We start from the raw sequence: 14689 nt of genomic DNA, 5'->3' as shown, positions 1-14689 counted from the left end.
TTATATTTACATTCTAAAATCTGACTGTTTTGTAAATAATTGTACAAAAAAACACCTGAAGCATTTCCTGCATTTATGTAAATAGTTATATTTAACTTAGTTTTTTGCTACATTTGTAAATATGTTTTTGAAATATACAATTTATATTTACATTTTAATTTTTGAAAATGGTTTATTAAACAAGTTTGTGGTTTTCACAGTAAAAAAACCCAAACGTTTTTCTACTTGGATTTTATATTTTTGTGTGATTTTAGGATTAGTGTGTTAATACAGTAGATCAGAATGAATGAGAAACTGTAAAGTCACACAGGTGAGGTTGTGCTGAAAACAATGACACCAAACAAGGCCAGGTTAACACTTTTTAAAGGTAAATTATAAAAGTAAACCCAAAAGTAGTCAAAAACGGCCAATTATACCCTGGACTCCAGAGGGTTTAACCTCACCTCGTCAGATTTTGATGAAATTTGGTCTATACAGTGAGGCGAATAAGTATTTGATTCACTGTTGATTTTGCACGTTTTCCCACCTACAAAGAATGGAGAGGTCTGTAAGTTTTATCATAGGTACACTTCAACTGAGAGACAGAATCTAAAAAAACAAAAAACAAAAATCAATATCACATTGTATGATTTTTAAATAATTCATTTGCATTTTATTGCATGAAAAATGTATTTGATTACCTACCAACCAGCAAGAATTCTGGCTCTCACAGACCTGTTACGTTTTCTTTAAGACACCCTCCTATTCTGCACTCTTTACCTGAATGAATTGCACCTCATTGCGGTCACGGACATTGTCCACACACTCAGTCAATTACACTCCAACCTGTTCACCATGGCCAAGACCAAAGAGCTGTCTAAGGACACCAGGAACAAAATTGTAGACCTGCACAAGGTTGGGATGGGCTACAAGACAATAGGCAAGCAGCTTGGTGAGAAGGCAACTACTGCTGGTGTAATTATTATAGAACATAGAAGAAACACAAGGTGACTGTCAATTTTCCTCGGTCTGGGGTTCCATGAACAATCTCACCTCGTGGGGTAAGGATGATTCTGAGAAAATCCAGAACTACACAGGAGGACCTGGTCAATGACCTAGAGCTTTTTTTTCCACTCGCCATGTTTAGAGGATGAGAACAACCCCAAGAACACCGTCCCAACTATGATGCATGGGTGTGGAAATATCATTTTTGAGGGTGCTTTTCTGCAAAGGGGACAGCACCGCATTGAAGTGAGGATGGATGGGGTCATGTATCACAAGATTTTGCCAAACAATCTCCGTTCCTCGGTTAAGAGCATTGAAGATGGGTCATGGCTGGGTCTTCCAGTTGGCAGTGACCCTAAACACACAGCCAGGGCAACTAAGGAGTGGCTCCGTAGAAGAATTTCAAGGTCCTGGAGTGGCCTAGCCAGTCTCACGACCTGAACTCTTTGGAAAATCTTTGGAGGGAGCTGAAACTTGAACCTGAAAGATCTGGAGAAGATCTGTATGGAGGAGTGGACCCAAACGCCTACTGCAGTGTGTGATAACTTGGTCAAGAACTACAGGAACGTCTGACTCTGTATTTACCAAACAAAGGTTTTTGTACCAAATATTAAGGTTTTCTATTGTATCAAATACTTATTTCTTGCAATAAAATGCAAATTAATTATGTAACATCATACGATGTGATTTCCTGAAATTTTTTTTTTTTTAGATTCAGTCTCTCTCAGTTTAAGTGTACCTACAATAAAAATTACAGACCTCTGCATTTTTTTTTTGTAGGTGGAAAACTTGCAAACTTGACAATGGCTCAAATCCTTATTTGCCTCATTGTAGGTAGTCCTTGGTGGGAAAAGACTAATTTTCAAATTTCGTCTCAATTGGACCAACGGTTCCTGAGATATCACCATTTCCTTTTTTTTTTTTTTCACTTTTTCGCAAAAAGGGCACAGCCACTGAAATTCAAATGACTTTAACTCAGCACCAATGGTCTCATTTTCAAAAGTAAGGTATCTTTGGAAATGATTTTACATAAGGAATCCAAATCCAACATAATTTGATCTTCTGAGAATATGTAGACATGATGACCTTTTGACCTACTTTTTGACCTGAAATGGACAAATTAGGCAAATTTCATTGCATTATTCTTTAATGAAATTGAAGCCCCATATGTTATGTATAACATATTAAAAAACTGGGGGGGTAAAATTTTAGCTTTGAAGCAATTTGAAATTGAAGTTGGCATACTTGTTGCTAAAATCAATGTCTCTGTATTTCTACATACCAAAAGCCCTAGTTCATGAACATGCATGTGGTTTGGCTATAAATCTGATCATCAGATCACTTCCTTAATATGAAGAAACTGTCACAATATAGTTATTGAGGTATGTACATAATCGTAAAGTCTGTCAGAGGAGAACTCCTGCAGTAGCCGTCCTAATCCATGTCAACAGGCCGTTATGAAATAGTGATGGGAGATTCTGAAAAGTCCTCCCAGGAGATACTGTAGTTTCTTGTGGAAGATGATGTCAGATATGGATCAGTTATACACAACGTACATCAGTTTCCTGGAATCCAACACTGATCATCCTTGATGGCCAATGAAATGTTCTTGCTGGTCCATGAGGGTGCATAAATCTTATTCTGAAGTCACCAAATTCCCCTGAAACTTCTTCCACAAGTCCAAACGACTGTAAAAGGGGAAAGTTGTCAGAATCTGAACATATTCAGTGTAAGAATTTGAATGTTTAGAACTTTTCTGTCAGTTATCTAAAATTTGGCAGTACTGATTGCGTTCATGTTTATCACATTCATTTCTGTGTCGCATGATTCTATGGGGAACATCATAATGTTTTTCCAACTGGTGTTTCAGTTTTTAGTGCTTTTCTCTAACGTTTCCTTTGCTTTCTTGCTTGCTGGCACAAAATGTCCTGCTTTCACTGGTGTTTTGTTAAGACGACCTAAGGTAGCATTCAGATCCAACAGTGAAGTGTCTTTCTCTGATGAACTTATTGTAGAAGCAGCTTGATCATCATCATCTGAAATGCAGGGCATATAGGGAAAGGAAGGACTACCAGGGTTTGACTGTGAACAGCTAATTGTAGTAGGTTCTGTTATGTGCTGACGCGGGTTGAGGAGCGGACCTGCGTCTGACTGAACCCAGCGCTAAATAACCAGAAAGCGGTTCCAAAAAACAAAACAATTTTATTATCTCCCTCTTGTGCAAAACTCGGTGTACAACATAAAGTGCGTTTGTCTGGCGGAGTGAAGGACAGCGCGCTCTCCAGCGCCCAAAGGGATCGAAGCCCGGCGCTTCTGGACTCACATTCACCGCCAAACACCTCCCAGGTGGACACGACAAACCGACTCTGTGAAGGATAGAAGAGGTGAGGTAAGTCAAAAGCTACAGCTAATATCCTTCAAAGGCACACACTATCAGCAACACAATCAGGTCTGAATTTAAGCTTTATGTAAATGAGCAGCTTCTCACAACAGGTGGAGGATCATCTGTCCGCATGCCACGGCCGTGAGAGCGAGCTGCACAACTCTCATCAATATTCACATATACTGCGTAACAAAATACCAAATTACTGTTAACACTTATTCAGACAATCAATCACCTCTGATGTGTGCTGACAGCATGTGTCCCTCACCCGTCCTCCTTCACAGGCACGATGTGTCAAACCCAGGCGCGGTCCTCAGCGTCTCACAAACAAACGTCACAAGGTCAAGTTCCCGGCAATTCTGCTTGAATCACTCATGGCTTAAATGCAGAACGCCATCTCATTATCTGCTTCAGCTGAAAGTCTTTAAGTTTGCACGTGAGCATCATCCACAGGTGCTGCAAATCATACTGATGAGGGTGAAGGACTCTTCTGCCAGCACCTTCTCCACAGACAAAAATCAGTTTGCATACCACCTGGAGAGCAAAGAAAAGAAAAAAACACCAAAATGTCCAGCCAAACCCCCCCCAACACACAACAAGGTTCAACCACTGGTTTAATGCAGGTTTCCTTCAGTTTTTTTTAACATGAAGGATACAGTTTTTCACCTGGTTTCACAGTTGGTGGTGGGTTCAATAAATTGCTGTAGTATTCACCCCCAGTGTCGGGGGTGCATTCCTGCACCATCGGGCCGCTCCCTTGTTGGGCCGTTGTGCAATGTAGTTTGTCGCAGTTTGTAAATTTCAAGGTCAAAGAGTAGGTCAAAAGGTCATCATGCTTAAATTTTCTCAGACGATAATGTCAGATTTTGATTCATTGTGTAAAATCCTTTCCAAAGATACCTTACTTTTGAAAAACAGACCTTTGATTGCTGAGTTATCGTCATTTGAATTCCAGGGGCCATGCCATTTTTTTTTTTTTTTTTGCAAAAAAGGTGTGTGTGTGGGGGGGGTAATAGCTATGGAACCACTAGTCCGAATGAACTGGAATTTGAAAATTGCTTTTTGCCCCAAAGACTACCTATGTACGAAATTTCACCAAAATCTGATGGGGTGAGGTTTGACCCATTAGGTGAACTGAGATGGAATGACCCAGGTGGTGGTTTGTGAGTGATCATGACTCAGGCCATTTCAGTACAGTGATACAGACAAAGGTTAGATGGAGTGTATAAAAGCTGTTTTTTGGTGAGCCTGCCAGAGGCGTGCACTTTTTTTGATCACCTTCATCTCTATGCAACGTTTTTATGACTTTTAGTAATATATCTCAAGAATGCCTTGGCAGGTACAGTGGGCCTCATTGGATCTAGTTTTTATATGAGCAGAACAAACATTATGTGATCATTTTGTCTGTGCTTTGAAGAACAAAATGAATTTGTGGAGTAATGGTGTGTTGTGTAAAATTAAGCAAGTTTTGTTGCTGAAACACATCGCTTTGACATTTTTCCATCTAATGCTTTCCTCAATTTGTTTAATAATGTTATGAGATAGGGTTTCTGTTTGCCTCATCTGTTGATTTCATCTATGGGTTAATGGAGATAATATTGGTTGGATTTTATTACCATAGATTGGACATGCATGTTCTAAGTGCACCTCCCAATTGATGAATGTCAGTAGCATTTATTATGATTGAGATAATATTGAAACAATAGCACTGATTATGTTTATGGCCAATATTTTCCAGATACGTGTCAGTGGAGTATGTGGAGCGCTTGGACTGCCTGTGCAGAGCCATGCAGTGGAGGAGTTAGGCTACGCTACAGAGAGCCGCTGAGCTCTCCTCCAGGCCCCAAGTGTTGGAGCCAACAGACACAGAGCCAGAGCTGCAACACTGGACTCTGCCCAGGTACACTTGATGGTTTTTAAGTCACTATACAACTTTACATAACAACTCACAAAATAACAAGACAACTAAAGAAAATAAAAGCTTATCAGCCATTATGTATTCATATCGGACATAAACACTTATTTTCAGTCTGTCTCATGGTTAAAAATATTTATATCAAATGGGACAGCTTGATTTGCTTTTCTTTGGATCCCAGGTGAGCGTTGTGAAGATCGTGGGCGGACCTACCAAGGAGACTGTGCCAACCAATGTCCTCGAAGTTGCACTGATTTATGGGAACATGTTCAGTGTCTCCAAGGACCTTGCCACCCAGGTAACACCTCATATAACATGAAGATATCATGAATGTAGCAAATTATTATTGTTATTTTTTTGATTATCCATTTCTTGGTCTTCCTGACTTTGTGTCCTTCTTATATTTTTTTCAGGCTGTCGGTGTCCAGAGGGACAGTTGCTGCAATATGGCCAGTGTGTGCCAGTGGGCGAATGTCGCTGTGGGATCCCATCAGGCAATGGGACACTCGAGTTCAATCCTGAAGACAAGGTTGCCATAGACTGTAACACCTGGTAAGCATCTTATACACGGTGGGCCCTATCTTCACCTGGTGCTCAGCAGCGTACAGCACAATACAAGTGTCATTGCTAGTTTCCAACCAGTGCAGTTGTCTTTTTAATGATCACTGAACTAATTTAAGCATCCATGGGTGTGTTGTCTTAAAATGGAGTGTGGTCATGCACTGTGTTGGACCACTTCTGTCGAGGCAGCAAAGTGTAATTGCACCATAGCTCACCACTAACCAGGTCTGAAGTTGAGCAGAGAGTTTCCCTACTATTGAATATATCTACTTGTATATACCCAGTGATGGGAGTTTTCTGATAATTCCTGGAAATCCGGGTATTTACATACATGGCAATGTTTACGGGTTATTTTTGTTTCCTGGCTCTTGTCAGATTTAGTCTGTGGTCTGATTTGTGTTTATGTGAACCGCGAGTGGTGCTGTAATAGCAGGGTCATTGACTCTCACTATTCTCCTGATTTAGAGGTGCTGGCAGTCTCGTGCAGACCTTTTTATCTCCCAAGGGAGTTCACAGTAGTCGTTGTGTTTGCTGTTTACATCTCACCCATGCTAACGTTAGCATGGCCCTTAGCCTCTTGCTTGCCTGTGTAAATAAACAGCAGCTAGCCCACCCAGATGGCATTTGTATTGTTGCTGGTGACTTCAACAAGCGTGTTTAAAGACTGTGCTCCCTAAGTTCGTCCAGTATGTCACTCCCCTCCCCATCTCGCTGGATCTGACCATCTCTGCCTGCCCCTCACCCCCACTTACACTCCCCTGCTGAGGCGAGCAAAGCCACAACAGAAGACAATCCAAACCTGGCTTGAGGGAGCGCTCTCCCAGCTACAGGACTGCTTCTCACGGATTGTATGGGATTTATTTTCCAGCCACAATCTTCAGAACTACACCAACACCGTTCTCTCTTACATTAAGAACTGTGTTGACACTGTCACCATCAACAAAAGGGTCAGGGTTTTTCCAAACCAGAAGCCCTGGATGAACAGTGCAGTCCAGTCCCTATTAAAAAGCTGCAACCCTGCCTTTAATTCAGGGGACAGGGCCCTGTAGAGCGCGGCCAGGTCCGATCTGAAAAGAGGCGTCAGAGAGGCCAAGGCTGCCTACAAGGAAAAGCTAGAGGACCACTTCAATGTAAATGACCCCAGAAGGATGTGGCAGGGAATAAATCATACAACCAACTGCAGAAGCAGCAACCCAGGAAATGCTAGGTCTGACGCCCTGCTGGCAGAGGAGCTGAACCGCTTCTTTGCCCGCTTCGAAACAGACAGACCAGCAGTAACTCCACACTCACCACCCTCCAGCACTAGCACGCTAACACTTCAGGAAGTGAGATGTGTGCTGAAGGCGGTGAACCCCAGGAAGGCGGCCAGCCCTGATGGTGTACCTGGAAAGGTACTTAAAGCGTGTGCTAACCAACTGGCTGGAGTTTTCACCTGCATCTTCAACCTGTCCCTGTTGCAGGCCATCATTCCACCCTACCTCAAATCCTCCACCATCATTCCACTCCCAAAGAAGTCAGCAGTGGAGAGCATAAATGACTACAGGTCTGTTGCACTTACGCCTGTGGTCATGAAGTGCTTTGAAAGACTGGTCTCTCAGCACATCGGAGCCTGTCTGCCTCCCACTCCGGACCCCCACCAGTTTGCCTACAGGGAAAACTGCTCGACAGAGGATGCTATCACCACAGCTCTCCACACCGCACTTAGCCACCTGGAGCACCAGGGGAGCTATGTGAGGATGCTCTTGCTGGACTTCAGCTCAGCTTTCAACCACATCATCCCGGACATCCTGGTCTAGAAACTGACACATCTGGGCATCTCCACCCCCATCTGCCAGTGGATCAAGGACTTCCTCACAAACCGCCCACAGTCCGTGAAACTTGGCCCCCACCTTTCCTCCACCATCACACTCAGCACCGGTTCCCCTCAAGGCTGTGTACTGAGCCCCCTCCTGTTCACCCTTTACATGCACGACTGCTCTCCGACCCATCCCACAAACACTAGGGGTGCCGGAAAAAATCAATTCATGTCCAAATCGCGATTCTTATTTATTATGATTCTGAATTGATCCAAAATGTCCAAGAATCAATTTTCAAAAGCATTTTTTATTTTTTTTTTTACATTTTCTTGCTTACTTGCTGTGTGTAGTGTTTGTCAGGCAATGGCTTCCATACTACAGCGTCCCCGCGAGGGGAGGGTCCGACGTGCTTCAAACATTCGTGAGCTGCACCTTAGTATGGCGGACGAAGAGCTAATTTAGCCAGCACCGTCTTTGCTGAAGGCAAATGTTTGGGCACATTTTAGATTTTATTATTTGCTGCATAAGAAGGAGCTTGACATGACTTATGCAGTGTGCAAAATCTGCAAAATGAAAGTCAAGTACTTTGGAAACACTTCAAATCCGCAAGCCCACATGCGACGCCATCACCCGGAGCTAAAAGAGGGGAGCAGCGGTCTCTGCCAACTACTGAGCTTCGCTAAACTGCCAGCCAACTCTGAACGAGCAAAGCAGATAAGTAAATTTACATCTAGAATCACTTGATTAATCTTGTAAAGCTGCATTTTCTTAAACATAAACATTTTTTAAGTAATATAACTATTTCTCAGAGCTCTTTGAATCGAAAATCGATGCTGAATCGAATCGTCACCCCAAGAATCGGAATCGAATTGAATCATGAGTTGTTGTACAAATTACATCCCTATTAAACACCATCATAAAGTTTGCGGATGATACCAACATGATTGGGCTCATCTCAGGGGGGGATGAGACTGACTACAGAGACGAGGTAAATCAACTGACAGCGTGGTGTTCAGCTATCAACCTGCCGCTGAACACCACAAAAACAAAATAAATAATCCTGGACTTCAGGAAGAACAGGGCTGACCCAGCCCCACTCTACATCCAAGGGGACTGTGTGGAAAGGGTCAGCTCCATCAGGTTCCTGGGAGTGCAGCTCTCTGACAGCCTCTCCTGGACTGCCAACACCACAGTGGTTGTGAAGAAAGTCCAGCAGCAAATCCACTTCCTGAGGGTGCTCAGGAGAAACAATCTGGAGGAGAAGCTGCTGGTGTTGTTCTACAGAGCCACCATCGAGAGCATCCTGACGTACTGCATCACAGTGTGGTATGGGGGTGCACAGCAGCAGACAGGAGAGCGCTGCAGAGGGTGATCAAAACGGCCCAGGGGATCACTGGTTGCTCTCTGCCCAGCCTGGAAGACATTACCAGCTCTCGCTACCTCAGCAGAGCTTCCAGCATTTGCAAAGACACATCCCACCCCAGCAACCACCTGTTTGACCTTCTACCCTCTGGCCGACAGTATAGGTCAATCAAAACTAGGACAAACAGACTCAGGGACAGCTTTCTCCCCAGAGTGATCACTGCACTGAACAATAACAAATCACTCTAATCCACACCTTCAAGTTTCTTGTGCAATATCTGTAAACCATGTGCAATTTTCCCGTGCAGTATGATTCCACAGTTGTATATAATTCTCGTTTTACATTTTACTTGGTCCACATTTCATTTTATTTTATTTTATTTTACCTTATGTTTATATTAGTTGTACATATACTCTGAATAATTTACCGTTAAATTTCACTATCTTTTATTTGGCTAAAAATTACTCGCACCACAGAAAGCACCTTTTTGGAGTTGCACTCAAATCTTGTAATGCAAATTACAATGACAATAAAGGCGATTCTTCTGATTCTGATTTGTTGATGTTCATATTTGTAAAATTGTTTGGAAACATCTCTGAGGAGACACCACAGTGGATCTTAGGTCTCATTTTATCATGTTCACTGCCTGATCTGAGACTGAAGGATAAATGTAATGTGCCACCACTCAGTCCAGTGGTGGCACAGCAGCCAATGACAAACACAGTTACAGATTTTACAGTCCATGTCATGTTGAAATTGCCACCAAATGGATGGAAACATTGTTCTGCTGCAGGGAGATGATTTAAAGTTAATCAGGAATAAATTCAAAAGGACCAAAATGCCAACCCAAGTTTTTTTTTAATCATTGTTTATATGGAAAAGCTAACAATCTCAATTGATCTTATTTTATCATATTTTTGACAGAATTTTCTGCCAGTTGATGTCATTACAGTTATTTTACACAAATCAAAATCTGTCTTTAGGACTAATGTACTTCAAACAGACTCCATGCAAACTTGATCTGTTTATTTATTGAGCTAACCTGCTAAATCTGCATTTTATGGTTTGTTCTGTTTTATGGGTATGAAATATTCATGTGGAGGAAAATATGATGAACATTTAACATGCTCGTAGAAGTCAAATATTGATGTGAAAAGGTTTGTGTGTTGTTTTGCTCTTCATGTAAATTGTTAGTATCTCACAAATGCTGAATCAGAACTGGACAGAAAAATCATTTATATAAGTGAATAAGAATCAAATTTAACCCCAAATCAGTGTTCCTGAGAACTAAAAGTGATATTGGTGACTTAATGAACAGTAGGTGCAGCTTTACTGGTATCAATTTTTATTTTTGTTAATGTTAAGGCACTATCAGTTGATAAGATAAATAACTGATAAAATATCAGTTAATATAAAATCACAAATTGCTGAAGTCAAATGTTTAGATAAATGTTGAGAGTCAAACGAACAGTCCAATGCAAATATGTGGTTTTATGAAGTAGCAATAACACTGTCTTGTCAGACTGGACAAGGCAGATGTGGACACAAAAAGGGACTGTCTTAGGCTGTTTGTGGAAATGAAAAATCAGATGAATTGACATATTGTCAAAATAACAGGTTTTTAGTTCAAGGCCTCAAAGACACACGCAAAGTCAAAATAAATACAGCAGGATTTTGAATAAGTCTGTGCTCAGAGCAGTTCTGAAGGTGCTCTTTTGTACACCAACTAGAGCGGGGGCACAGCAAGCAGACATATACACATGAATACATTTCAACTTTTCCCATGAAAATGCTTGCTGAGCAATGAATGTTATCACAGTTTCTGCTAGGGAGGAAAAAAGGGAGGACACCAGGCAGAGACAGTGTGTTTATCCAGCTGCAAGTTTACATGGAAGCATTTTTAATACAGACTTGGAGAGTTTAGATGCAAAGGTTTTAGGCAGGCTATCTGTAAGTCATAAAATGAATCATTTTATATCACACAGGACACAAATGCAGGACTCAAACACAAGAGCAGTTTTTCAAAAGGCTTTAGTTGGTTTCCTAGCTGGTTCGTGTCAAAAGCGCAAAGCATCTCATTGAAAAGAATGGTTTTTAGACCAACCTGTGACGCGTTTGATGGCCTCAATGCTTCCGGTGTGAAAAGCCCATAACAGTGTCCAAAACATGAGACAAGAGGTGAGGTCAAAAAGTAGGCAGGTGGTTGGTACACGGCTGGACAAAAATGAGGAACAAGGACACTGGGACAAGAAAGCTGGAAATGCAGGCATATCGCACAAACCATCTGGCAGGGACATGCAGAGAATGAGAGGCAGGTGCGATCAGAGATAATCAGACACCGGTGCAGGAGAACAAGCAGGAAGAAGGCATGGCAAACAAAAGGGACCAGACACAGCTAAATCAAACCCACACTGAAAGACGAGAGAGTGCAAACAGAGGATGCAAACAGACCAACCAAAATTACACAGACAAAAACACACAAGAAATAAATACTAAATAAAACATAACAAAATACCCCACAGACACCAGACCATGACACTTGATGCATTGCGCCCGGATCTGTTAATGCTCACTTGAGTCTGTTGCTGAAATAGCAGTGCACTAGATTTCAATTCTGAAACGTATAACCAGAAAACCATGGCAACACACCAGGTTTAAGTGCACACAGGTTTATTTGATTTTCCACCATAGCAAAGTAAAGTTGGACGTGCTACAAGTGCACTTTTGTGTATGCCTTTATAGCGTGCACCATAGATTGTTGAGATGTGGTTGTTGCTCTTCATTCGGCTGCTCCCGTTTTGTTCGGGGTCACCACAGTGGATTCAGCCAGATCCACATTGGTATTTGGCACAAGTTTTATGCCGGATGCCCTTCCTGACGCAACTCCAGTTTTACCTGGGGAAACACACACAGCCCCGGTGTTCCGAAGAGGTCTCCCATCCAAGTACTAACCAGGTCCTGCACTGCTTAGCCTCTGAGATCTGACGGGATCAGGCTCACACAGAGCAGACTGGCTGCAGATTGTTGAGATATGGTCATATGCACATATGAAATGAATTGCACATGTTGAAACTCAGGTGTAGAAAGCACTTGATTTTGTTTCTTTAGGTATATCAACCATAGTGAATCAGCTTTACAATGTAACAGTTACACCGTTGGTGTTTTGATCAATATGCTGTATACCCGTACTGTTTGTCTTGCTGTAACAATATTCTTCTCATCATCCCCTCCCATCACCTCACACATCATCATTCCATCTGTAGTGTGTGTGAGAATGGCACTTTGGTGTGCACTGAACTTTCCTGCCCTGTGTACGAACCCTGGAGCACATGGAGCACCTGCTCAGTTTCATGTGGGAGTGGTCATCGGACAAGGACACGTTCCTGCCAGGACACAGAGAAAAGCCCGGCCTGCGCTGACACCAAGCAGATAGAGATCTGTGACCTACCCCTCTGTCCAGGTCAGATGACAGTGCCCATATTAAGATATTTACAAATGTCTGAAAGCTGTATGGCTCAGGTATTTATTTCTCCCTGTGTCAAACGAGCACATTTGGCTTGCTAAAATCTTTAACTGCTTTGTTGTTGCCTGTCAGTTGTTGATCTCTGTCCTCCCTCTGTGTCTGTAGTGGGATGTTTGCTGAGTGATTGGTCACCATGGAGTGAGTGCAGCACAACATGTGGTGGTGGGTCGTCCGGTCGGAACAAGACGATTCTTCAGGAACCAGAGCCTGGTGGGATCGCCTGTGTGGGACCACTTGAACAGCACACTGTCTGTAACACCAACAGCTGCCTGCCTGGTAATACACTGACAAATTGGTGGAAAGTGCTCATTCATAAAGAACATTTGTGATGTTGCAGCATGCAGTAGTTCCTGAAAACTCTTTTGTTTTTTTGTTTTTTGTTTTTTTCAAAAATGGGATTTTGCAGGGCGTCTTGCTCATAGTTTGGCTTCACATAGACGTAGAACTCACATGTAACTTTGGACCTTCTTTGATCACCCTGGAGCTGATCATTGGCTGAGTGTTTGCCATTCTGGCTGTTTCTCAATCCATTTGAATAGTGGTTTTCCATTATCTTCCATGTCTTTCTGGTTTTGGTTGACATTTTAAATCATTTGAGATCATTTTAGCTGAGCATCCTATCATTTTCTCCACTTCTTTATATGTTCCCCCTCTCATCTCCAACTTCAGTACTTTTTTAAATAAAAGTACTCTGTTCTTCTGAACAATGTCCCATTTTACTCAGATGTTCAGAGAGAAATGCACTACAACCACCATGTACAACATTTGCTGCCTTTGTCCTTAAATAAGAGCCACCTTTTTGATGTCTGTTTTTTTTCACAGAAAGAAAAATGCAGTGTAAAATCCTTTAATATATTGGGCTACAGAAAGAAATAAAATAGATATGTTAGTAAGCTCATTCCTTTCTTGTGAGATAAAGGTTGAAGTTCAGTATTACTTTTCCCATGCATTTCTAAGCCCTAAAACTCTGCAGGGAGTAGTGATTGGTTATATTCCCGTCACACATAGTCGGCGCACATCTGAAAAGTGTCAGATTTCAGTTCCAAAACATTCTGACAGCCATCTGCGGAAGTCAACACAGTTGGTCAAAATTGGCCGACTGCCCGAGTGTGATGCACATGTTCAAACTCTCTGGGTGTGGTCGAGATGGGACACTGAACCGACGGTGGTCCATGTGCAGTCTGAGGACCATCTGACCACAATTTACATATTCACATGGCAGCAAACGATTTTAGCGCATACAAGGGAACATCGAGATGGATCTGGCACCGCAAAGCCTGCCAGTATGACCTGCAGGTGCCATGTATACAACTCCAATTCCAAGACTGGGAAAGCTGATGAATGCTCAAAGAACACCTGTTTGGAACATTCCACAGGTGAGCTGGAAACAGGTGAGTGTCATGATTGGGTATAAAAGGAGCATCCTCAAAAGGCTCAGCTATTTACAAGCAAAGATGGGGTGAGGATCACCACTTTGTGAAAACTGCATGAAAAAATAGTCCAACAGTTTAAGAACAATGTTTCTCAACGTTCAGTTGCAAGGAATTTAGGGATTCCATCATCTATGGTCCATAATATAATCAGAAAATTCAGAGAATCTGGAGAACTTTCTGCACGTAAGCGGCAAGGCCAAAAACCAGCATTGAATGCCCGTGACCTTCGATCCCTCAGGTGGCACTGCATTAAAATCTGACATCATTCTGTAAAGGATCTTACCGCATGGGCTCAGGAATACATCAGAAAACCATTGTCAGTTAACACAGTTCATCGCTACATTGAAAATGTGGGGCATATTATGAAGTGCAAAATACGACAACGGAGACCCCGGACTGTTGAACAACCTGAAGTCATACATCAAGCAAGAATGGGAAAGAATTCCACCTGCAAAGTGGTAAACATACCACTGTCCCAGCTTTTTGGAAATGTGTTTAAGGCATCCATTTAAAAATGAGCAAATATTTGCACAAAAACAATAAAGTTTATCAGTTCGAACATCAAATATCTTGTCTTTGTGGTGTATTCAATTGAATATAGGTTGAAGAGAATTTGCAAATCATTGTATTCTGTTTATATTTACATTTTACACAACATCCCAACTTTGTTGGAATTGGGGTTTTAGCTCTCTTATTTTGCTGGTCAGTTAAACAACAGTGGAAACACCCCC

General features: G+C 42.1%; 1 protein-coding gene across 1 annotated transcript in view; it reads left to right on the top strand.

The window, feature by feature from the left end:
• The window catches only part of scospondin (subcommissural organ spondin), an 852118-nt gene that overhangs the window by 663005 nt on the left and 174424 nt on the right, over window positions 1-14689 (top strand). The window lies entirely within an intron of this gene.

The sequence above is a fragment of the Thalassophryne amazonica genome, chromosome 1 (assembly GCF_902500255.1).
Source record: "Thalassophryne amazonica chromosome 1, fThaAma1.1, whole genome shotgun sequence".
Classification (NCBI taxonomy): Eukaryota; Metazoa; Chordata; class Actinopteri; order Batrachoidiformes; family Batrachoididae; genus Thalassophryne; species Thalassophryne amazonica.
This window is presented reverse-complemented; position numbering and strand designations above follow the sequence as displayed.